Here is a 27631-nt window from a genome sequence, read left to right on the forward strand (position 1 = left end):
AGTGTGTATATATATATATATATATATATATATATATATATATATATATATATATATATATATATATACAGAAGGATTTAAAATATTAATAAAATACAAAAAAAATATGGAAATAATATTTTTAAGAGTGTACTGTACATACTGTTATTTTGTGCTGTTTAACAATATAAATGCAAAACTGTAGATGTAGATTTTGGTTCAGCTCAATTACTTTGAAGTATGACTTAAAGCATCAATTTCCTTCAAATCTAGATGCAGTTTGTTTTAAGAATTTACATAGATTACTTTTTTTACGTAGATATTTTCTGAAAGCCAGCCTCACTGTACCCCAGAGTGAGCAATTATTCTGTGCAGTGGGTAAACTTGCCATCCAAAAAGTAGGGGATGCTGTCATGGGCAAATCATGATGTCACATCCATCCTGTGGATAAACTGGCTGTTTATTTCTTCCACTACATCCTGTGGCACCTTTTTCAGAGAAATATTCTCACACTTGCTGTTGTGCATCCATTCCTCCTCCCTGCAGAGCTGCATTGTGAGGGATAATGTCGTATTTCTTAAGTGTTGGATTGGTCAAAGTCAGTTGAACATATTGTCCATGGGCAGAGAGTGTGGTATCAGCAAGATATAAAAAATCTGGTGTGGGGGATCCTTTCTGCAGATTTATAGCTGGAGTATAAATCTTAACACCTCAGCTACGAGACCTTTTCTTCACCGCGCTGCCATGTGAACGAATGATACCGCATGCCTCCCCACACAGTGTAAGATGAGAGCCCTTGGGTACATGGTAATCTCTCCGTAGGTAGATCACACCTCTCTGTGGCTCATTCCTTCCTTCCTCCTGCTCCACTTTCATTAGTCTTAGGCATGATTTCAAAGCTTTCCCTGAGTCTGAGAATACAGATAACGCACTCTGCTCCCACTAGCACGCAGGGCTATATATTAAACATGCAACCATCAGAAGGCTCTCTCTCAATCAACAGTCAAATTTATGGAAATGTGAATCAATAATGTGGATAAACATTCAACTTTAAAATGTTTGCTTTGGCTAAAATGGCAAACGGCACACTCACTGCAAGAGCAAAGGTACTGAGAATGACATGCAAATTCAAATGATGCTTCCACACAAGCAGATATTGTTTTTTTTAAATGTCTTAATGTTTTTTGTTTTTTTTTCTTCCATACAATGGACGTCAGTGAAATCCAATGTAATTTTGAACTTTCATTATATGGGCCAAAGCAGTTAAAACATTCCTCAAAATATTTTCTTTTGTGTTCCACAGAAGAAAGTTAAGTCATACAGGTTTGGAACGACATGAGTAAATAATCAGCAAATTTAAATTTTTGAGTGAACCATCCTTTTAAGATTATGTAATGCAACAATGTAATGACAAATCATGGCTTTCTTTCTGTGACTATTATTGGTCTGCAGAGCTGTTGTCTATCCACCTTAAAATTCATAAATGTTGCCATGTGTCGAATATTCTGACCAATGAGGGGAAAATTTGCTTGATGTGACTTTTATTAACACATTTTGGTTCGTTTTGAAATGTTGCCATGTGAAAGTGAAATTAACCAAGCAGACCAACCATTGGTCTACATTGCAGAACAAAGCAAAAAGATTACAAATCTGAAGTAAGGTTTCAATATGGTAAAACTTAAGTAACATGCATGTAATTGTATTGAAAAGTAATATTTCAAGAAAAATGGGGAAAATATTTTATGATGAAAATCTATATTTTATTCAACTACACCAAGAAAAAAAAGGTGTAGAAACAATTATCACTTAAAAAGTAAATGTAACAATTACAAAGAAATGGCAAGTAACACACTGAATTAAATTGTAAATTTTGTAGATAAGCTCATAGTATTTTCTTGTATAATATACTCAAATAATTTTATTTACAACTTCAAACAATCTTTTTTTACAGTGTACTTTTGCAGTAAAATTATGTTTTTTGTAAGTAAAAAAACATGAGTCACCTAATAATTTAATATAATATAAATGCACATGAGCAGCAATATCTTGTGTTAATCATGATTGCATAATAAAATTAGATTTTTCTGATACTTTCCCCTCTCAATGAGATTAATTAACACGTAGTGGCACACCTGTGGGTAACCAAACAGCACAACTGTGTTAGTCTATGAGGAAATTAATAATTTACATAATATTTCAGTCCAGGGGCTTTGCCTTTGCACAATGCCCAGCAGTGACTGTGCTGCAGAAGTTTCCTCTACTCTTGCTTTTAGACTGCTAAATGGTAATTAAGCCAGGGCTCCATTTTGCATGCACTCTGCGGAAGAACACGAGTGTTTAAAAAGAAATCGGGCTGCACATATTGGACCACCCGAGGATCATTGTCCAAAATTAAAGCAGGCTGAGGCGGCTGCTCTCTTTGCGCTCGCTGTTCAAGTGCCATTAAATGGCTTTCAAGTGACTATTCTTTTATGTCATTGACTTAAATACAGCTTAGCTGATGGATCCGCTTACCATAACGCTATGTTATTGCAGTTTGTGTGCGTTTTTAATGCGTTCCTGCTTTTGAAATTACCCTTTTGAGCACTATTGTTCTCAATTTAATTACCAACCCTCCATGTTCAGCATAAGCCAAGGACACGTTAATCGACAAAAACTGTTGTTGCTGAAGAAAATTCTACCATACAAAAGAGGCATTTCTCGTTCACCTCCTCAAACATGAAGCCATGGTCCGTTCTGTCAAGGGTTCAATCTGTTTGATAAATGCTTCACCGCCTCTGAGCTGTTTTGGTGTTCACCTTTTGAAAGCCACTAGCTTTAAATAATACAAGGTACAATGAGATCAAGTAATAGAGAAAGAAAATTACTTGAACCCTTGCCCACTACTCATGCACCTATGTTTTTGCCTCTCCTGACACCTTTTTCCTACCTACATATATGTCCTAATCCTCCTGCAGATGATTCCCAGACTGCAATGCAGTCAGAAGGGGGAGCCGGTGAGCTCTTGCTTTGATTTGAAAATGTACTCATGGCTTGATGATAGTTTCAGCACATCAGACAATGACTGTACTGCAGTGTGATGCTCTAAATTAATGGGATTAATGTTTATTTGGCTAATCTGATTAGTGAGTTATTCGGATTGAACTGCTTCAGAGTATGAAAGAAATCCTGTGTGAAAAACAGATTCATCAACATTATTTAAAGGTGCAGTGTGTCATTTCCACATCACTAAGTAGCACCAAACAGAATTTTCACATTATGAATGTATTCAGATATGTTTTAAACACTCACTTCTTCCACCGTTGTTCAGAAAACAAGTACCCCCACCCCAAATTTACGTTACTCTGCAGACGTTACGTTAAAAAGCTGAAAGCGCAAAATGATTAACTTGCAGAGAGCATTTCTGATTGGCTAAAATAGTTTTTTTTTTTTTTTTTTGAAATAATGCTTGTCACAGGTATGATTCCTCAGGACACCTATGGCAGTTATATCTGTCAGGTATGTAGTTGGAACATTTTATGCTCGGTAGTCAAAAAAAAACAAACAAAAAAAATTGCTTACAGCACCTATAATAGTGAAAATGCAACAAGACAGCACTTTGGTTTTATTGGTCTTATATCAGGTATACCTGACATGTAGCCTGACAATTCTAGATACATTTCCAACTATTGGCATATTGAAAGGCTTTGCTGAGCCAAAGAAAATCAGCAATCAATATAGGGCTTTAAAAAAACCCACTGTTATATAGTGCTCAGTGACAAAGAACATTTGACTTATCAGCTCGCGTTCGATCAGGGCCAGCTAACAGGGCGATTGATTGCTCTGTAAAGCTCTGGAGGAAATGGAAGAAATGAATAAATCAGGAGTGAATTACAAACACACAGATAAGAGCCAGGTATTTCTTTGGTCCTATCAGGAACAGTCAAGTGCGTTGATCTACTGTGTGTGTGTATTCTTAAAGGAGAAGCATCTAAAAGAGGACAGGAAGTGAGAAGACAGCAGGCAGTCAACAGCCGAATGTGTTCATCCATACTGAGGACAAAGACAAATAAGACCGGTTTAATTTGTTTTGTTGATAAAGCTGAATTGGAATTCATTATTGTGAGTTTATATTAGGGCTTATAATTTAACATACTAATTTAAGGTGATTCATTATTTTTTTAAACAAATGAAATGAAATGTGTCAAATTAGCAAATTAAAACATGACAAATATAGAAATATACAGTGGGTACGGAAAGTATTCAGACCCCCTTAAATTTTTCACTCTTTGTTATATTGCAGCCATTTGCTAAAATCATTTAAGTTAATTCTTTTTCCTCATTAATGTACACACAGCACCCCATATTGACAGAAAAACAGAGACATTTTTGCAGATTTATTAAAAAAGACAAACTGAAATATCACATGGTCCTAAGTATTCAGACCCTTTGCTCAGTATTTAGTAGAAGCACCCTTTTGATCTAATACAGCCATGAGTCTTTTTGGGAAAGATGCAACATGTTTTTCACACCTGGATTTGGGGATCCTCTGCCATTCCTCCTTGCAGATCCTCTCCAGTTCTGTCAGGTTGGATGGTAAACGTTGGTGGACAGCCATTTTTAGGTCTCTCCAGAGATGCTCAATTGGGTTTAAGTCAGGGCTCTGGCTGGGCCATTCAAGAACAGTCACAGAGTTGTTGTGAAGCCACTCCTTCATTATTTTAGCTGTGTGCTTAGGGTCATTGGCTTGTTGGAAGGTAAACCTTCGGCCCAATCTGAGGTCCTGAGCACTCTGGAGAAAGTTTTCGTCCAGGATATCCCTGTACTGGGCCGCATTCATCTTTCCCTCGATTGCAACCAGTCGTCCTGTCCCTGCAGCTGAAAAACACCCCCACAGCATGATGCTGCCACCACCATGCTTCACTGTTGAGACTGTATTGGACAGGTGATGAGCAGTGCCTGGTTTTCTCCACACATACCGCTTAGAATTAAGGCCAAAAAGTTCTATCTTGGTCTCTAGTTATATATTATATTATATATTGGTCTTCTAAACAGCTAAAACTTGCTTGTTTAAAGACCAGTGTCTATGTGGTTTCAGCACTGAAACTGTGATTAAAAGTTCACGCTTTGATCTGATCTGTGGCAGACATATGAGCTCAAGAAAAAGAGAAAAAAAAATCATGATTTCTCTTTTTTAAATTGCCAGTTTGTTTATCTCACCCTAAAGATAACGATTAACAGAATGCTAGAACGTCTTGCAGGAACTGTCATCTGCCAAAACTAGCTAAAGTATGGATACATTTGTCTTTTTGCTAAGCACCCAGTTCACACAGTATGTTTTTTTTTAATGCATTACCTCTTTAGTCAGAGCAATCTTTGATTTCCAGTGTGGGTGAGGTCACATTTATTTCAACCAATCAGGTTTGCTGCTGCAGATCTTGCGTTTGTTAATTGACGTGATTAAGGAGTAAAACAATTATTTGCTCCAGTGAAGATTCCATCTGTCTTCAATTAGTTAGAATTCTATCATTAACTTAATATGTTATCTGCTCACAAATTTAAATGTTAGGAATGGAAATGTGCCAGCTCGTGCTCACATTTTATTTGTAGATCTCTAAACACACACCCTCGGTGATACAGATGTGAACCTACATGTAATATTAATCTTTCAGATACAATGTCATTTTCAATTATTCCTAGTATTCAGGCCAATGGCTGCTGTCACAAGAAATCATCGACAAAGTGTCAAATCTATATCGCTAAAGGACACAGGGTACATCAGCCATGCAAAGCACAGTTCGCCATGGTAGAGAGAGAGAAACAAAACTTCAATATTTATCTTCTTTTATTCAGAAACATTTCTCTCCAAAATTGCTTGTATTCATTATTTCAGCCCGAGATGGCATAAAACAAATGATTTTATAATGACTTCAAGGCAGTGCTAGTAATTACAGCAGTGGAACTGATTACGTTCATCCAATAATTAAACAAATATCATTGATTTCCCACAGAGAGACAGCCCAGCTCCCAAACACCCATCATCCTCCATCCGCTCCAGCTTCCTGTTCTCCCTGAAGCAATAGGCCAATCAAATGACTGCGATTTGAGAAGTGCAATAAAAGTCAGACACATTGATATTTTGTGCAATGGTCTTTCCTGTCCCTTTGTCAATAGATAAAGATTGAAAAGAGGTGGTTTGTTGAAAAATGAAAAATGTAAAAATGTATATATATATATATATATATATATATATATATATATATATATATATATATATATATATATATATATCACACAGCCCTTCTGTTGTAGCAGGAATCAGCAGATCTGTTATGTGGATATTTTCTCTGACCTACTGTTTGGAGTTGTGTGGCTGGCTCATGTTGGTCTTTCACTCGCTAGCTCTCCCCATCTGTGCGGGCAGATGGATGAACACTCCCACATAAAGTTTTCTTTGCCAATAGCCATCCTTCCTGCTTTATAGTTAAAAGAGAAAATTGAAGCATTTTTGGATCCTTTGTATCTTCGCTAAGCGGTCTAGCTATCATTTCATTGCCTCTTTCATGGACATTTCAGGCTAACAAATAAAGTCTTGATTTGTCAGCTGAATGCATGCGGAATGATATCAGCCTGTGTCTTATTTGAATGGACAAGTGCATTCAAGTGATCGTCTGGGAGACTTGATCTTTAAACAAAAGCCCACACAATTGCTGACGAGTGTAATATTTAAATAGATTCTGCCTGCCGAGTCGGGGAAGAATTGCGAGCAGACTCAGAGATTTACATTCAAATACGAAGCAGCAGGGCTATGTTGTCATTTGATGTAAATTCCTTTGGTCAACATTGTGTTCGTCATAGAAAGAGCTGTTTGGAGATGCCTCTAGGCATTTCAAAGAGACTTTTAGGACAGTCTTTAAAATGATAGTTCAGCCAAATATGAATATTCTGTCATCATTTATTCACCCTCTTGTTGTTCCAAACTAGTTTTGTTCCAGGCTACAAAAGGAGTTAGATATTTATGTTGCTTTTTCCATACAATGAAAGTGAATGGTAACCATGGGGCTGTGAAGTAAAAAAAAAAAAATATATATATATATATATATATATATATATATTGAATATGTACATATCAAATTTGGCATGTCGTGACTGTTTAAGAGAACCACATTTAACATCACTGCCGAGAAGCATGTTGGAATGCTGTATTTGAATATATTGTGACAGATAATGTAAATAATGTAATGTTTCAATATTTTACTCACACAAAGGTAGCAATATAACAATCAATCTATCAATAAAATGTATGGTGCATTTTTGGATTCGGTCACCATTCACTTTCACTGTATGAAAAAACATTCTGTTTAACCTCTCATCTTGCTGAAGAAAGAAAATCATACTGGTTTGGACAACATGAATAGATTTTTTTTCTTCATGCTAGATTCTGGGAAAAAGTCTCTAAAATAAAATAAAAATAAATGTAGTACTATGCAGAGTTTCTGGTAAAATTGCTCAAGAATTCAACCAGCACACAGTGGGTTATTAATTCAGCCCAATACTTCCAATATCTAAAAGTATAATGTGATTTTTTTTTTCCTGTGCACATCACAAGTGACATCCTACTATTCACAGGTTTTTTTTTTTTCTGTCAGGTTTTTATCTCATAGACAAGCAAGACACGTCTCCTCCCAACTGCCATGAAGCTGAAATGGGTTGTGCATGTTTTTAAGCGGTGTTAATGTGTGCTGGTCTTTGGAACACACATCCTTGGAGAAAACATCTCCAGACTGATTAGTGTTTATAAAATCTAGCCGCAGTCTGACTTCACATTTCACATTACATTAACCCATCAGCCCAGCAAGAGAGTACAATGAGGCTTTTCTGGGCTGGCAGTGTATGTGTGTGGTACAGTGGAAGAGCTGTTATGAAGGAAAGGACACTAGAATTGGCAACAGGTCTTTGTTCTAGTCAGGCTGTCTTGAATAGGCACTTTCATTTTCATTTCAAGGTAGCGTTCACCCAAAATTGAATTATTTACTCACCCTATACGCTGTTACAAAACCATATTACCATGGAACATACAAGGTGAATTTGTAAAGAATATAATTTTTTTTATGTAACCTATATCCTCTTTTTTTTTTTTTGATAGTTCATGAGATAATTAGCCTCATTCTTTGTAGTCATAAATGAATGAATAAATCTTTTGAGTCAGATCTTTTGAATTATTCAGTTCAAAAATTGAATCTGGTTTGCAAAACTGATCTGACTGATCTGTTCAGGCTGATCTGACTGTACTCATTAACTAAATTATCTGGTTAATAGCTCAGTAAATAATGACAAAAATTTCATCACATAAAGCTAACATAAAGCTTCAAAAGGTATGGACTGCTTTTATGATATTTTTATGAATTAATCAATCAATTAATTAATTAATTAATTAATTTTTAACCTCAGCGATCCCTATTTATTATGACTGCATAAATGAAAAATAAAATAAAATATGTTAATATATTATATTATATATATATATAGAAGAAGAAACTTGGCAAAATGATTGAGGATAATTTTTTTTTTTCGACTGTTCTGGGACACTGGGAATATTATGTGATTCAGTTTTGCAGACCTTTACATTGTACCAAAACCATATGACATTATTCCTGAACATAAAAGTTGATTTATCATATATATTTATGATTTATGAGTGAATGAAGAATATTCACTGATTTTTTTGAAGTATTCACTTCACTCAGTACAGGTGCAATATCAAAGAAATTTTGTGAGAGGCAAAATATAAATCTGACCCCCTCTCTCCATAGGACATCGCTTTGCTCTGGTGGCATATTTATTTTGCGCAAATGATTTATATGCTGAAATCCCAAATACAGAAACAAAATTACATTTCCATGCGTTACGCTCGATATTCACTTGACCTCAATGTGTATTGACTTTGTGCACTGGAGCGAGACAGAACTGACCGAACAAAATGCACAAAAAATGCTTTGACCTTTTACTGTCCATATCCAGATCTGGGATAAAACGATTGAACTCTATATCTAAAAGCACAAAAACATGCATAATGTATTTTGAAAAAAGTGCATATTGTATAACTACAGTATTTAAAATAAAGAACACTAGGTTTCCTAAAAAGAAAAAAAAGAAAAAATCAGCTTTACTGTTCTACCAGTCCAATCCTCAGAGCAGACAGTGAAGGCACAGCTTCTTTGCATTCTGTGAACATTCAGTTTTACCTCTGATTTAAAATAAGAAGTTATTCATGTGTTCTATTGTTTATTCATCTATTCATTATCAGCTTGAATGCTTTTTGTTTTCTGTCTTTTTTTGTGGGGGAGGGGCTTACTGAATCAAATCTAATTTTTACACACTTTGTGTTATTCATCAGCAGGCATGGGGAATAACAAAATATTGTTTATTTTTGTAAAAAAAAAAAGGGGTGAGGGGATTACTAGCAGGATTACGATTTTTAGTTTCAAAAGAAATCAAGTATGCTATTAGTGGCTCTTGAAGCCCACCAAAAATTAAGCGTTAGCGTTAGTTCTGGCAGGTCACGTGAGTCAAGCTTGCATCAGCTGATTCTCAGCTGATCACATCTACCTATAGGAATACGACACCTATCGCGGCATTCCTATATAAGCTCTATTCAGTATTATTCAGCAGCTTTTCAGCTTGCTCCGGAGCAGATTACCCTCTTCCATCCCCAGCTCCTCCTTTCGCCACAGTCAGGACTTGGCTTTCTGATATTCCTTGCTAATCAGACTCCTTTATCTTGAATAAAGTGTTACACTTAAATATCATTAAGTACATTAATGATATCTGCCTTGTTCTGTTCTGTTAACCCTAGGGGGGTTATTATTGCTGCTCTTCCTGCTCATTCATGACAGGCTGCATGGATGGGCAGGAAGGATTTTGCCCAGAACAGAACCATACCGCCAAACCAAACTTTATGCTAAGTATCTATCATTTTGACGATAGTGGTCCTGACAGAAATGTTTTTATTGTTCATAACACACACAGACACACACACAAAGTTTTTTTTTGTTTTTATAAATGTCAATTTGTAAATTGTTTACAAATGTTGTTTTTACAAATGTTGTTTGTAAATGTCCATTTTTCTAAATATTTAGGTTTGTGAAATTTGTTTTTCTCTCGTCATTATTTGCCTATGAAATTAGCATTCTCATTAATTGGATTAGTGTACCATTGTGCTGCTATTCTTGCTATTTTGCTGGTGCCCCCTGGGTGTGGTGCTGCGCCCATCTAGACATGGTGCCCAAGTATCCATTGTTAATCCAGCCTTTGGGACAGGAAGCCCACCAACATTTTGTTCCTACTTTATAAATTGTATTAATTAATTATCTGTACCTAGCAGAATAGATTTTTTTGTAGTAGCCCTATTTTCACAAGTTAAACCGGTTTAGAAATACATTTTACCTCACACTTTACAACCTCGAGCTTGTTGCTGGTCACTGAGCCAGTCAAATTGTTAGACCCACAAGAAGTTAAAATCACCAAACTGAAGATGAGAAGGCATCTGTCTATTGAGATAAGGCACAAACCATTTCAGAGCTGAATGGCAGCCGTTCAGTGCACAGGCACACGGTGGTTTAAAAAGCAAGAAGCCTTTGAAGTTTGATTATTCAAATTAAAGCTGGCAGAGTTAAATGTGAGAAAAGTGAACTGGAAACTCAAAAACAAAAGAACTATTGAAATGAAGGACTTCAATTTTTATTTTAATTTTTTCTTTTTTTTTTTACTGACAGCATTAGCACTTGCATGTGCAAAGTTGACACTTTCCTGTCCTGGTTGTGTACTATCCAGCCTACAGAGCCAAGAAGCCCTGAAAGGGATTAGATAAATGTTTTCCGGGAATATTTTAAGGAAATGTGTGAGTCGTGCAGGGGCAGTCATGCTTGAAATTGAGTGAAATCACATATTTAGGCAGACATGTTGGATCACATACACACTTATTGTCAGCCTCTTGTGACCACCCTTCCTCCTATGTCCTCTAGCCATTCTTATATCACCAGAATGAAGGAGCAACTCATGGGCTAGAATCGTGAAGAGCCGGCTATCACAAAACACTTCAAAGGTCACTGCTTTTCAAATCTGACCATAATTTTTAGTGCACACCTTTATGGTGGAGTGACCTTTGGAGTGAAGGATCAATTATGTTGCAAAAGAAACAGTGAAGTGGAGGATAAAAAAAGAGATCACATTTATGTCATTAAAATCCTTTTGAAGAGGAAGAATTAAATCTCAGTGGACTTCCCGGGGGGGTGATGTTCTTGAGAGAAAATTTATTTTTTATCATGGTGAACATTGTTGCATTTCTAGTTAGAGGCCAGCCTCCACACAACTCAACTTTTAATAAAATTTGCATTGCATGCATTGTATCATGTTCTTATCATATCTGTGGTATTTTTCCATATTTATGGTAATGCTTAACTAAAAGGTACAGTTTGTTACTACATTATTTAATGCATTAGGTATCATGAATTTACTATGAACAATTTAATGTAATTTACTTTATTGCCATATTATTATTATTAGTATTATTATTATTATCCCAGTAAAATAAATAAGGTAACACTTTATATAAAAAGTTGAATTGTACATTTTTGGATTGAACAAAAATTGTTGAGTGTACCACCTAACCCGAAACAGCAACACTGGCTCAACAAATCTTGTGAGTTTGAAACAAGTCTATCTGCTTGTCCAACAAAAGGCATACAGCAGGAAAAACCTATTTGTGACCCTGGACTACAAAACCAGTCTTAAGTGTACATTTTTCGAAAGCTGAATAAATAAGCTTGCCATTGTTGTATGGTTTGTTAGGATAGGACAATATTTGGCAGAGATACAACTATTTGAGAATCTTGAATCTGAGGGTGCAAAAAAAATCAAAATACTGAGAAAATCGCCTTTAAAGTTGTCCAAATAAAGTCCTTAGCAATGCATACTACTAATCAAAACTGAAGTTTTTATATATTTACGGTAGGAAATTTACAAAATATCTTCATGGAGCATGATCTTTACTTAATATCCTAATGATTTTTGGCATAAAAGAAAAATCGATCATTTTGACCCATACAATGTATTTTTTGCTATTGCTACAAATATACCCCAGCGACTTAAGACTGGTTTTGTGGTCCAGGGTCACATTTGAGTTGATGATTTGAGATCATTTTAGCTTTTTTTTGCCATTGGTGGCAAAAAAAATGGCACATAAATTACACACTTCCTCTATAAAGGCAGAGATAAAAAGAAGAGCTTTAAAGAAAAGCAGATGAATACAGCGAACTACATGAATTCCCTTTCCTGACATCTAAACCAACATCCCTGTCCTTTCATGTGGTACAGCTGCTCGTTTAAAGACTTAAGAACTATATCTGTCTTCACTGTACAGCTAAGTATCCAGACTGCTCAAATAAAGAAGGATAATGCTCCGTAAAAAACTGCAGCCTCAATCGCAGAGACTTAAACTGAACAAAATTATGAACGCAACACTTTTGTTTTTGCCCCCATTTTTCATGAGCTGAACTCAAAGATCTAAGACTTTTTCTATGTACACAAAAGGCCTATTTCTCTCAAATATTGTTCACAAATCTGTCTAAATCTGTGTTAGTGAGCACTTCTCCTTTGCCGAGATAATCCATCCACCTCACAGGTGTGGCATATCAAGATGCTGATTAGACAGCATGATTATTGCACAGGTGTGCCTTAGGCTTGCCACAATAAAAGGCCACTCTAAAATGTGCAGTTTTATCACACAGCACAATGCCACAGATGTCGTAAGTTTTGAGGGAGCGTGCAAATGGCATGCTGACTGCAGGAATGTCCACCGGAGCTGTTGCCCGTGAATTGAATGTTCATTTCTCTACCATAAGCCATCTCCAAAGGCGTTTCAGAGAATTTGGCAGTACATCCAACCAGCCTCACAACCGCAGACCATGTGTAACCACAGGACCTCCACATCTAGCATCTTCCCCTCCAAGATCGTCTGAGACCAGCCACACGGACAGCTGCTGCAGCAGTCGGTTTGCATAACCAAAGAATTTCTGCACAAACTGGCATAAACCGTCTCAGGGAAGCTCTTCTGTATGCTCGTTGTCCTCATCGGGGTCTCGACCTGACTGCAGTTCGTCGTCGTAACTGACTTGAGTGGGCAAATGCTCACATTCGATGGCGTCTAGCAATTTGGTGAGGTGTTCTCTTCACGGATGAATCCTGGTTTTCACTGTACAGGGCAGATGGCAGATAGCGTGTATGGCGTCGTGTGGGTGAGTGGTTTGCTGATGTCAACGTTGTGGATCGAGTGGTCCATGGTGGCGGTGGGGTTATGGTATGGGCAGGTGTATGTTATGGACCACGAACACAGGTGCATTTTATTGATGGCATTTTGAATGCACAGAGATACCGTGACTGAGGCCCATTGTTGTGCCATTCATCCTCGACCATCACCTCATGTTGCAGCATGATAATGCATGGCCCCATGATGCAAGTATCTGTACACAATTCCTGGAAGCTGAAAACATCCCAGTTCTTGCATGGCCAGCATACTCACCGGACATGTCACCCATTGAGCATGTTTGGGATGCTCTGTATCGGCGTATACGACAGTGTGTTCCCGTTCCTGCCAATATCCAGCAACTTCGCGCAGCCATTGAAGAGGAGTGGACCAACATTCCACAGGCCACAATCAACAGCCTGATCAACTCTATGCGAAGGAGATGTGTTACACTGCGTGAGGCAAATGGTACATTTGCAAATGGTACAGTAAAACTGCACATTTTAGAGTGGCCTTTTATTGTGGCCAGCCTAAGGCACACCTGTGCAATAATCATGCTGTCTAATCAGCATCTTGATATGCCACACCTGTGAGGTGGATGGATTATCTCGGCAAAGGAGAAGTGCTCACTAACACAGATTTAGGCAGATTTGTGAACAATATTTGAGAGAAATAGGCCTTTTGTGTACATAGAAAAAGTCTTAGATCTTTGAGTTCAGCTCATGAAAAATGGGGGCAAAAACAAAAGTGTTGTGTTTATAATTTTGTTCAGTGTAATTATAGACATTCCTTATGGACGAGGTTTTAGCATATTTCTAAAGTTGTCTTTTTGTGCATCATGATCCAGTTTAAACAAGCCTGAGCACCCACAGCTCTCCAACTTCCATTTACCTAATTTTTTTCTGAGCACTGCTTCAAAAAAATCTAAACCCGCCATACTATTAAACAACAATAATAACAGCAAGTCCTTGTTCATTGTGCCATATCTGTCAGTTGCATTGTGGGTGCCAGGAGACAAATTGGTGAGCCCAAATTATCCAGCAATACCCTCATACTTATGTTCTACAGAGACAGAACTCAATATAAGGTGTAATGCAGGAAGAATCAATAAACACCTTTAGGCTTTTCAACTCTTCTGTTCTGAACAAGCATGACCGTTATCAAGTGCAAGGTCAGAATTTTTGCTCTTTTATTCACATTGAACATTTTGGCCCACTAGCGGATTGAGCTTTTCAGCAAAGGAGTATCAACAGACATAGAGGTGAATATCAAATCCAAAAATGCACATATCATTCATTCAATGTTGCATAGGACTGTGTATGTTCACTGAAATCCCAAGAAAGGGTTTGTGGAACACAGAGAGCTACTCATTAAAACAACATCATACATTATTCTTCAAAGAAAGAAACGAAGGGCATTCTCTCTAGACCATATCTCTTCTGCCACTGTGTTATTCATATTGACAAGCAATGTTTAATGGCAGTTTGCTACTCAGCACTTAATATTTAGGAAGCGGCTTATTTAGGAAGATTTTAACCATTTTTAAACTACTTATATTGAAAAAAATGTATGTGAAATCTGTGAAAATGATGTTGATTCTTTTGGTCAGGAAAAATAGTATGTATGTATACTTAACTTTCTATCAATCTATCTATCAAAGAATCATGGGAAGTAAAAAAACTATAACATTTTCCACAAAAATATTAAGCAGCACAACTGTTTTCAACACTGATAATAAAAAACTATTTCCTGAGCACCAAATCAACTTATTAGAATGATTTCTGAGACTGGAGTAATGGCTGCTGAAAATTCAGCTTTGCCATCACAGGAATAAATGACATTACAATAGAGATTAGTTGTTTTAAATTGCAATAATATTTCACAATATTACTGATTTTACTGTATTTTTTTATCAAATTAATGCAGTTTTGATGAACATAAGATGAGGGGCAGTCAATTTGTACCTTAAATTTAAAAATACATTTAAATTATTTTCAGACAATAAATATTGCTATGGTTTGTTTACTTCACTCTTTGTTAATATTATAATTCCTTGAAACATGTATAAATTCATATTTTTATAATATTTTTTCATACTTTAAGATTGCTCTGAGTCTGGAACAAGGGTAAACCAATAAAACTGCATACATTTGAAAAGTATTAAAAATAAAACAGTTTAAGGTGACCTTCATATCACAAAATGAAAAAGGAAACGTTGAAATCTGTTACTTTTAATAAAATGTGTGAAGCTGTAATAGAGCTACCCTTACTTCATTGTATTTGCAAAATAGTTATATTCTGTATGAGTGGTTTAAGCTAATTTAAGCTTTAATATGAAAATTTAGTTTTTTTTCTTTATATAGTTTCTTTGAACTCATATAAAAAAAAAACAGGAGAACGGTACTAGGCATTAAAATGAAATAAAACTGGTTTGCATTTTTTTTTTCAATTAGGCAGGGTAGTGAGGGAGAATATTGGGGTGAGGTGAGGAGCAGTATTTTTAGACAAAGCCAGCCAGTAGTGTCAGGACCTGCATAAGTAGTTCCCATTTCTTCTGTCTCAGATGTCTCAGAACTTCACGACCCCCACAGCCCCTGTAGCATCAATGTGGTTGCCAAGGAAACGGGTGTCAGGCTTATATGAAGGGTGTTGGAAATAGACAGGGGCTCTCAGGTCTGCTGCACCCTCTGTCCTGTGTTTCCCATTAGGTGTGGTCCACACTGCTAAACGATGGCATTGTGCTAAAGATAAGGACATGCATTATGAGTTTGTGTGCTGTTTTTCATAAAAAACAGGGTCTTCTTTGCCCCCAAGGAGGCATTTTATGAATTCAGCGGTGACAGATGCGGACTATGAATCAGTCCACTGAGTCGCCAGATCATGTAACCTCTCAATAAACTGCCAAAAGTCCAGCTGGAGATATCCCAGGGCTCCCGGGCAACTGCCGTAAATTAGTGCCCAATCCCACTCCCTGCTGACTGAGGAACAGTGTTTAGACTCTGTGTACCCACTGGCAAAAGCAGCCCACCTGTGCACATGAGCCTAGGTCTGTGGCATTTCATCAAAGCTGACGTATGAACAGGGCAAATGTTGCTTCGCTGGGGTAACAAAAGGTTCCCACTTTCAGTTAAATGGCTTCAGCTGTGGGTTTTAGCCAACATGTGAGTGGAGTAGAAACTGTGTTGAGTCCTGCTTATTGACTATTTGGCTTTACACTGAGAGTGACAGAGGCCATCAATACATTAGCATGGGTGTAGATGGCCATGTTGTGACACTCTGCCATCTTCTTCCTTTAATGCTTCTGGGCTGGTTTATTATCGCTGGATAGCCAATTTGATTATATGGAAACAAATTATAGTTCAATTTAAAGGGTTAGTTCACCCAAAAATGAAAATTCTGTAATTAATTACCCTCATGTCATTCTAAACCCGTAAGACCTTCGTTCATCTTCGGAACACAAATGAAGATATTTTTGTTGAATTAGGAGAGCTCTCTGACCCTCCCATAGACAGCAATGTAATTACCACGATTAAGGTCCAGAAATGTAGCAAGGAGATCAGTAAAATAATCCATGTGACATCAGGGGTTCAACTGTAATTTTACGAAGCTACGAGAATACTTTTTGTACGCAAAGAAAACAAAAATAACGACTTTATTCAACAATTTGTCTCCTCCGCGTCACCCTGGTGCCATTTTGTTGCCGATCTCCTTGCTACGTTTCTGGACCTTGATCGTGGTAATTATATTGCTGTCTATGGGTGTCAGCCCTGTGTCTTCCCCACGTGTTCCATGTCCCAGTTTACCCATGTTGATTGTGTTAATTTGGTTCCAGGTGTGTCTCGTGATTTCCTTGATTAGTTTCCATGTGTATTTAAGCCCTGTGTTTCCTGAGTCCTGCGTGCTGTCTTGAACGTCGATCCCGTGTCCTACATGTATCTTCCCAGATGTCAATAAAGACTGTTTATTCTCCTGTGTTTTCCTCGCTCCTCACTCCTCACTGTAGGCACATCGTGACAATGGGAGGGTCAGAGAACTCTCAGAATTCATCAGAAATATCTTAATTTGTGTTCTGAAGATGAACGGAGGTCTTATGGGTTTAGAATGACATGAGTGTGAGTAATTAATGACAGTTTTCATTTTTGGGTGAACTATCCCTTTAATAGTAAATTATTGTAGCTCTTCTTTCTGCTTGACTCATTTTCTTAATTGTCTTCAACCTAAACATTTGTTTACTGGATTCTTCCAGCCCTTGTAATTTGATGAAATTAAATGATACATCTAAACACTCATTTTCTTTCTTCTTTTTTCTTCACCTCTTTCCTTTCCTCTTTCTTCAGTTTTTGTTCCTTTTTCATTTTTTCATTTCCTTTCCTCTTCTCTTTTTCCATTTTCCTTAGTTTCTCTTTTTTTTCTTTTCGATCTCTTCTCACTTCCATTTTCCTTTCCTTTATTTTCTGTACTGTTCTTTATCATTCTCTTCTCTTCTTCCTTGCCTTTCTGTTCTTTTCTTCTCCCTTTTTCCTTTCTATTCTTTTCATGATGATCATAGGCTTGCAGTAATTCTCTACCAACAGGACTCTGCAGAAGAACAGGGAACTGTTTATGCTCCGCTTTTCATGCTGGTTTCTCATCCTTTTATTTCTGTGGTTCTCAGCATTACTAATTATTCGGGACTCTTTTTGGTATCGACAGGCATAGGACAATTGCTTCTCCAGTCACACGTTTTAAGCAAACACTCTTGTCACGCTTCAAATACAGAGCAGTCAGTAGCCATTTAGGGAGTAATAAAACACTAGATCCCAGAGGAAAAGTGCTCAGCGCTATTGGCAGAGGAAGCCGAATCTCGATACTTCTCTCTCTCCACCACATCCCCTTTCTCGCTGGCGTCCTGCACCTGCCAAGCAGCTGAAACTTTTGCACCGTCATGGAGATGTCAACAATGTTACAGGCCAAGTGGCGGAGCTACCTCAGCGACAGCCATCAAATCCCTCTGAACTCCTTCCAAATCCATCTATCTTCCTAAGCTCCCCCACATGGCCTGTAGATAGTCGGCTTGGGATGCGGTTCTTGGCCAGAGAGTTCTCCTCTTATCTCTGTAAGCTTGGAGAGCTCTGAAGGGCACGTTAGGGCCAGCAGCACTGCTTCTGTACCTGCGTTTGAACCTGCCATCCTGCTGGAATGCAAACGTCTCCTCTGAGACACTCTTGCCCATTTTGTCTGGCTTTACTGTCTGTCTCACTTCTGCTCTTCTGACTCACAGGTGCTGGGAGTCACTTTCATCTCAGCCTTCTACCTTTTATTAACTCATAACTGGGTTGCTGTGTGCCTCACTGCTGTTCCTACACACTGATAAAATCCATATATGCTGTGACATCATGCTGACCTCTTGTGACAGATTTGCCCTGTGTGGATGAAGCAAAGATGTATTGTGATGGATGCACAAACAAAATGAGTTATCAAGCTTATTTTAGAACTTACATTAACAGGTTACAATATTCACACTGTTCACCTAACCAACACAGTGTTGCCTACCAAAAGTACAGCATAAGCGTAGGTGCGAGTAGTGTCGGCATCAAGCCTATTTTGTTTTCCCATGTAACTTGGCGAAAATGCAGTATAAACCTATATTTCAACATATATATTTGAAATGTAGGCTTTCAGGAAGCAAAATGAAAAACTGGATTAAACTGCATTTCACTTTTACATTTTTGGTAGAAGCTTTAATCCAAAGAGTGTGTTCTCTGAGAATCAAACCCACAACATTAGTGTTGCTAGCAGCTTTCTCATTGAGCTACAAGAATGCCATAGACTGTGACATTCACACACATATGTTCTATTCAGTGAATCTGACCGAATCTAAATGATTTAAGCAATTTCAATTTGAAAGAGCGGTGTTGGCATGATTTTTATTTTATTTTTTTGTAGAATTATGCCAATGTGTGAAAATACACCATAAAAAGTGACAAAAATATCTAAAATTAATAAAATAAATTACTACAAATATAATCATGAAGTTGAAAAGAAAAAATAAACAATGTAACAAGATATATTGAATATAACTTCATATAACAATATAATTAAGTAAAAAAAAAAAAAAAAGGATTTGGGCAGTTTATTGCTACATTGGTTTCTATTCTGTGCAGTCCATTCTAGTACCTTAATAATTTTCATTGGCTTTTGATAATTTAATAATATGTCCTTCATTATTTCAGTAACACATCAGAAATGCTCTCAGTGTTAAAGCACAACATTAGCCTGTATGCTGTTGCACGGTGTGAAACAGGCCTCAGACTGGCCTCGGCTCCAACCCTCTACGGCTCAGCTCTTGTGGGGGTTGGAGATGCGTTTGTGTTCAAGGAACTGTGGTGAATGATTAATTGTATAGAGAGCTGTGAAAATCACTTTGTTAATTGTGTGGGAGGTTGAAGAAAAAGCACGCAGATATTTTCTCCTTCAAAAACAGCTTCTATCCGACTGCTTCGCTTAACAGTTTTGCAGCTGTCCATATAAACCTACGTTCTGAAAGCATAGTTCTAAGCTACTTGTAATTTCAGCATTTTTGCTGGAAAAAGAATAACTCAACATGTGCATCATAAAGCATATTTATCAAGACAGAGAGCATATGAAGTATACAACTATTTGTATAGGTACACAATTTTTTGGCCAATTGTTGCAAAGCAATGCTCATAAATTCCTGCACTCTCTTATGTATGTATAGAAATTCTCTCGAGGTAGAGTTATGGCTGGGAAAATATGCCTTAGTGTACCTCTTCAGATCACAGTACTCCAGTCTTTGACATGAAACAAATAGGTGTCCTTATATAGCCATTTATAGCCTGTCCTGAATAGAGCTTCTCAGAAAAAACAAACAAACATTGTATCTGTGTGTAAATGCAGTTTGGATGGAGGTGGGAGTTCATTTACCTTGCTGTCTGATGAATGATATTTTTACTGACTGTACAGCTTGAATATCACCTTTTGTGCAAGAGTGAAAGCAGGTGAAACAGCAAGGCAAAAAGAAACAGGGCTCCAGACTGCGATTAAACTGTTTCCAAATGCAACAAACATACACACTTGTGAAAATAATTGAAAATGTACATAGTTTGGAAAACGTTGTCTATTCATATAATGATTTATCAAATGCCATCTCGCTAGGTGGCGAAAATGAATGCTTGTGTTTTATATATAGAACTGGTTCTATATATATGGATTCTGTCAAAAGATTTGTGAAACACCACTGAAGTCACTCAAATGATAGTGGTTTGAATCAGACTCCGTCAGTGAATCATTCAGAGCCATTAATGAGTTCACAACTGGCTCCCTCATTGAACCCCGAGTCATTTTTCGGTTAGGTCCATTTTGAAATGAGCAAACACACCATGAGCCGTGCTGTCCAATTCGAGAATGAATGACTCTTATGAAGCAGTTTTTTATGAGCTAGTCAAAAAGATTTGGAAAGCACAACTTAAGTCACTCATGAGATAGTGGTTTAAATCATAGTCAGTAAATCAGTCAGCCGTTACTGGGCTCACAACTGTGTAATTTTTCGGTTAGGTCCGTTCTGAATTATGCAGTAAGCCGTTATTGTAATGTGCACAAATTTCTTTAGAGTAATTGTTCATAAAACATTGTAACTGAAGATATTGGTAATAATTTCTAAAACCCCATTTCAATATTTTACAAATAATTATCAGCTATTGTTTTTCATAGTTGGATCATGGATCATGGGAGTGACATTATCAAATTTGGTGTTTTCCAAAAGAATACACACACTAAACTACTATACTAACCAGAAAAAGAAAAAAAACATAATATATATAATTTATAGATTGATCAAATATAAACATTACTTAAATTGTCATATTCTATCCTAAAATGTCCCTTCATTAAAAAGCTAAAGTAGAAAAATGCACTTAATGAGCTTTTCTGAATTTTGATCTTTATTGAGTGATTATGTAATTTAGCAACTTGAATAGTCTTTTGGCTCAAATGTTTCATTTTAGGAGCCATATACTGTAGCTCCGTATTTTATATAAATTTTTTTAGCCTGGAGCCCTGAGAAATGCTGACATTTCACTTAAATTCCTACAGACATACAACAGTTCAAAAAGCTTGCGTTCATTAGCGAAGTAATGAGTCCTGAGTTATGACGGAGTTTTAGAATTCACTCCATAAACCCCATAAAGCCAATCTTTGCCAAAGAAAAATACCTCCCTGTCAAAACCAGAAGGAAATATCACAGCCATATTTATCATTTTATCAATATAATTCTGAAGTCGCCCAGGGCTAGATTTGTATTTATACTGTGTGAGCGTCCTGGATAAATCTCAGTTGAATTAAATTCAGTGCCTCAAAGTACAGTAAGGGTGACATTTTGGCTGCATAAATATTATCCTCACCCTCGTGAACACTGATTAATTACAAAGCCTCCATAAACTAAAAGGCAACAGTTGCTGGTGTGTTTGCTATATTATTGGCTTTCCTTCTCTTTTTCATTTTTCACAGTCTGTGTTTGTGGTCTCTGAGAACTGCCCAATTAATGTAATGCACTCAAGTCTTTAAAGCCCACTCAATTATAAAGTAGTTAAAGATTCCTTTCTATTCATATTTTCCCTGCATAAGTTTACCTGACCTTTCTAAAGGCTTTTCTTCCATGCATATTAAACTGCATTGGTCTGTACAGTAGAGTAAGAGAGAGTCAGCTTCTTTCTTTAGTGTGTTGAATGCCAATCAGTTTGTTCAAAATCAAACAGATGGAACAGAAACTTGTGCTGTTATTAAACAGAGCCTATAATCATGTCAGTCTGACTGAGGTTAAACTATAGAAATTCACACTCAGATGTGCAAGTTTAAGAGCAAAGTGGGGTTTAACAAGTCCAAATCTCTCAAAGCTGCTCTTGTAATTCAACAGTGCAATTTGCTGTCACATTCTGATCATGTCATGTTACTTCTGCATCAAAGGCTCAGTACAACTTAAAATCAAACAGATGGAACAGAAACTTGTGCTGTTATTAAACAGAGCCTATAATCATGTCAGTCTGACTGAGGTTAAACTATAGAAATTCACACTCAGATGTGCATAACAAGTCCAAATCTCTCAAAGCTGCTCTTGTAATTCAACAGTGCAATTTGCTGTCACATTCTGATCATGTCATGTTACTTCTGCATCAAAGGCTCAGTACAACTGGTGTGTATAAAGTCAAAGCATAATTAATCATACTTTAACTTAAAGCAACATCTTGAAACATGCAATGTCACAGAACACTACAACATATATATTACTTATTATTCTCTGAAATATTTGTTAAAGCCTTGTTTTCTTTGAAATATTGATATATGTGATTAATTTGATGTTTTAATTGGCATATCATCTACTTAATTTGCTTAACATTTTTAATGGAATGACAGACGTAATAATTAGTGTACAAAAATATATGCAAATTAAGAAGCAGCAACATTGTTTAATCATCTTATGGGAGGATTGATAGCCTAGATAGTTCTGGAAATAAAACTCCTGAGGTGTGTGTGTGTGTGTGTAGTCCCCACAAAGATAGCAAACCAGACGTGTGTGTATATATATATATATATATATATATATATATATATATATATATATGAAGAATCTAGAGGTGATAAGGTGATGAAGGAGCTGTATGTAACAGTGATATTGCTGTCAAGATGAGCTGCTTTCACCATAAATCCATAGGTGCTCATGTCTATTATTCTGTCTTTGCCATTGTAAGGACAAGGCATTTGCTATGCATAATTTTATTTATTTGTAAGACTTTTTTATGACTAAATTTGGTAATGGGAGAGTAAAAATATTTTTAAAACGTACACCGTTCAAACTAGGCTGCTTATGGTGAAGTGTTTGGGATGTGGCTTTTAATGATGAGACCTTTTTTGTAATCAGGCACTCAAAAAGTATATAACAATTTGGATATAGATTTATCGGCCAACATATCGGTTATCGGCTTTCAAAAATAAAGAATAATCGGTTATCGGTATCGGCCAAAATTTTCATATCGGTGCATCCCTACCCTATTTAGACAAGCTTCTCTCTTTTGTTATCTCATCTGCCCTAAAATCTGCTATTAAACTGTCAGCCCCCTTAAAAATGCATGATTATGTGATCTCTCTGCACAATTGCTGAAAACAGCACTGTAGTAAGCCATCTGAATACTCCGTTTAATAAGTAATAACAAACTTTAACTCTATAAACTCCATTTGTTGCATTAAGTATTCACCACTCTAGTATATAGGAACAATGGGACAATCTGCAATATCAGTGGCAACACTCATAAGCCTTATGCATACATTCATACACTGACCAAAATTATAAACGCAACACTTTTGTTTTTGCCCCCATTTTTCATGAGCTGAACTCAAAGATCTAAGACTTTTTCTATGTACACAAAAGGCCTATTTCTCTCAAATATTGTTCACAAATCTGTCTAAATCGGTATTAGTGAGCACTTCTCCTTTGATCGGTATCAGAAAAATTTGGAATTTGCCGAGATAATCCATCCACCTCACAGGTGTGGCATATCAAGATACTGATTAGACAGCATGATTATTGCACAGGTGTGTCTTAGGCTGGCCACAATAAAAGGCCACTCTAAAATGTGCAGTTTTTCTGCAGTTTTTTCTAAAAAGTGGTATCTGGTGTGACCACCATTTGCCTCACGCAGTGCAACACATCTCCTTCGCACAGAGTTGATCAGGTTGTTGATTGTGGCCCGTGGAATGTTGGTCCACTCCTCTTCAATGGCTGTGCGATGTCCCTTAAAACTTGCGACATCTGTGGCATTGTGCTGTGTGATAAAACTGCACATTTTAGAGTGGCCTTTTATTGTGGCCAGCCTAAGGCAAACCTGTGCAATAATCATGCTGTCTAATCAGCATCTTGATATGCCACACCTGTGGGGGGGATGGATTATCTCGGCAAAGTAGAAGTGCTCACTAACACAGATTTAGACAGATTTGTGAACAATATTTGAGAGAAATAGGCCTTTTGTGTACATAGAAAAAGTCTTATATCTTTGAGTTCAGCTCATGAAAAATGGGGGCAAAAACAAAAGTGTTGCGTTTATAATTTTGTTCAGTATACATTTAAATTTGGAGAAGAACCTTGTGTGTAGAATGTGGAATATTGGAATGTGGAATGCCATTTTAGAGTGGCCTTTTATTGTGGCCAGCCTAAGGCACACCTGTGCAATAATCATGCTGTCTAATCAGCATCTTGATATGCCACACCTGTGGGGTGGATGGATTATCTCGGCAAAGTAGAAGTGCTCACTAACACAGATTTAGACAGATTTGTGAACAATATTTGAGAGAAATAGGCCTTTTGTGTACATAGAAAAAGTCTTAGATCTTTGAGTTCAGCTCATGAAAAATGGGGGCAAAAACAAAAGTGTTGCGTTTATAATTTTTTTCAGTATACATTTAAATTTGGAGAAGAACCTTGTGTGTAGAATGTGGAATATTGGAATGTGGAATGTTTTTTTTCTACGTGTGTATATATACACATATGTGAATTTCAAAACAATAATTGCATTGCTCTCATCTCCATCTCAAGCTGAAGCTCATCTCTTTTGTCTATTTTTCTGTCTTTCACAGGTACTTTGTAAACTCTCATGGTTGGTGCTTTTTCTTCATACAGAGAGTTTGCCAATTAGTGTCAGTGGTATGATAGTGTTGAACGCTGAACTGATGTCAACGAGTTTTCTAACATGATATAATTGTTGTGCAGTTGGGAAATAACCAAGTGGGAGGCGGCTGTTATGGTATGCACTGCAGAACGGTTCTGCCTGTAAGCAAACTATGTGGGTGGGATGGAGGCCTTAATGTGGGTCATGACCAGTCGTTTAAAACACTTCATTATGACGAGTGTGAGTTCAAGACAACAGTCGTCATTAAGGGATGTTAACATTGATTTCTTTGATACAAAAATTATTGTAGTTTTGAAATGTAAGCACAGCAGCCAGTGTTTGCGGGTGTTGAAGATATCTGAGAGGACATCAAACAGCTTACTAAGGTATTCTCTCAGCACCCTGCCAGGGATTCCATCTGGGCCTATACATTTTCATAAGGTGACTTTTTGCAATTTCTGCTAATCTCAGCAACAGACAGCACCTGATCATCATTTGGAGAAGTTGTATTCTTGGCTGCAGTGTTGTTGGCAGAGAAGTGGCTTTACATCAGGTTAGGAGGGAACCAGGGTTGTGCAAAATTCTGAATTGAAGATGTGGCTCCCTTTCAGTTTGCAAATTGGATTTTGAATTGGCGACGCCCCACAGGAAGTTGAATTGGAATGACAGGAAGATGAGTTTACAGTTCAAATAAATGCAACACAGTTAATACATTCCATCTATCATCTATCTATCCATCCATCCATCCTTCTAAATTTAGAAAATTCTGAATGGTGGAAAACCGAGCTGTCAGGGATCAAAGGAATGACTGAAAAGTAGAGGACACATTTCATAGCTTGTCAGCATGGTTCATGAATATTAATTAGGTGACATAGCAGGTAATTGGGTGACAGCTATATTAAAACAATCACTTATCAACTGCATGCTCGTTCAGCTGACAGATGACGCATGCTCGGTTTTATAGCACTCATTTTACTTGGGCCAACCATTTTTTTCACGTTTTAGATGTCTCACTAATCTGACGCACCCAATTCAGGTCATGGAACACATTGCTAATGAGCTGATGTGTTAAATCTGGTGTGTTAGAAAAGAGAGACATCCAAAATCTGCTTTGCTGGAGGGTCTAACACTGCTTTAGCCTCTGCCATATGTACAGGCAGTCAGTGTTTTCTAGGTAGACTCGGATTTTCTGTGTGTATGCAGCTTATGGTCTGTTTAAGTCAATAGTTTGCTGAGATGTGTTGTGTGAAACTGAGCTGGTCATCAAATACAACCTCAAGATTCCTTGCTGACCTAGCTAGCATGAGATCTAATGGTTTATCAATAGATCTGTCTGGTGAGTTATTCACATACAGTGTTACTTACACTATATAATTTTTGAACTGTTTTAACTGTACGCATAACTCGGATACACTCATTTTAAGGTGTGAAAGAGTTAAAAGAAAGCTCTGTCCAGGAAAGGACAGAGTTCATTTGGAGCAAGGTTACAAAGGTGACCAGTGAGCACACTTTTCTCTCAAGCAAATAAAGACTGTGCTCACTGATACAGATTCGTACACAAGGTCAGCAGCATCCGGCGATGACAAAGAGGCTTGGGGAATAAATATACACAGTCCAGCATCACTATATCATATTATTGTAGCAGGACCCATTGTTCCTTCCCTGAGTGAATGTCCTAGCCCAAATCTGAATTCAAACCAAGGCACTCACTGCTAGAATCCTTTACCAGGGAAAAGGGTTGTGCAAAATGCACAACTGCAGAACTGGCTCCCTTTCAATTCAGTAGTTGGAATGTGAACTGAATTGGTTACACTCCACTATGTATGTACAGTGTGTATGTACGAACCTATCGATCTATCGATCGATCGAAGCCAACTACAAACTGTCACGAATTCGGTTCATGGACTTCCGTTTATTCACCACCAGATGTCACCCTTTCCATTACATTGACTCTCGCACTACACAAACTGTTGCATAGCACCCCGGACTACATTTCCCATCATTCTTTGCACAATTTGCACACTGCCCTGATTGCACTCATTGCACACAGCTGTTTCTAATTACCTCATTCACTATATAACACCCACTCTAACCACATTTCTCTGCTGAGTATTGTTTAGCCTGTACCCCTTTCCAAGTCTCTGTGTTTTCCTTGTTTTGCCTTGCCTGTTTTTGCGTTTTCTGGTCTTTGCCGGTTTTCTTGGATTTCTCCCTCTTGTCTCGCCCCTGTGAATCTGTCTGCTGATCGGTGACCTACGCTAGCCCTGTGACTATTCTTGTGTTTTGCCCGCCATATACCTGTTTGCCAGTGTTTTGACCCTGCCTGTTTACCACATCTCTTAAATAAAGCCTGCAGATGGATCCACATGTCTCACGTCTTGTCAGCCCCGTTACAGAATACTCAGCCCAACAAGGATCCAGCGACTTTTCCAGTGGACTCTGGCTATGTATGGACCCAGTCACCCAGCTACTACATCTTCGGCAAGGAGGCCTTTCTATTGAGGAGTATGTTCACCGGTTCTGTGTACTTTCTTATCAAGTTCCACTGCATGATGAAATTTTGTTTAAAGACTTGTTCCGTTTTGGACTCAATGAACCCATGAAATCTTGGTTACCTGGAGAGGAATTTAACTGTAGTTTAAGGGACCTGATGGATTATGCTTTGTTGTCTGTTGGCTCTTTGTTTACTGTGGGTGACGCGGAGGAGGAACGCGAC

At 37.4% G+C, this 27631-nt stretch overlaps 1 long non-coding RNA gene across 1 annotated transcript in view; it reads left to right on the forward strand.

Annotated features, from left to right (window-relative positions):
• Nucleotides 1-27631, forward strand: part of LOC107557203 (uncharacterized) — a 96275-nt gene that overhangs the window by 1404 nt on the left and 67240 nt on the right. The window lies entirely within an intron of this gene.

Source organism: Sinocyclocheilus grahami, unplaced genomic scaffold, assembly GCF_001515645.1.
Source record: "Sinocyclocheilus grahami isolate Dianchi unplaced genomic scaffold, SAMN03320097.WGS_v1.1 scaffold21.1, whole genome shotgun sequence".
NCBI lineage: Eukaryota > Metazoa > Chordata > Actinopteri > Cypriniformes > Cyprinidae > Sinocyclocheilus > Sinocyclocheilus grahami.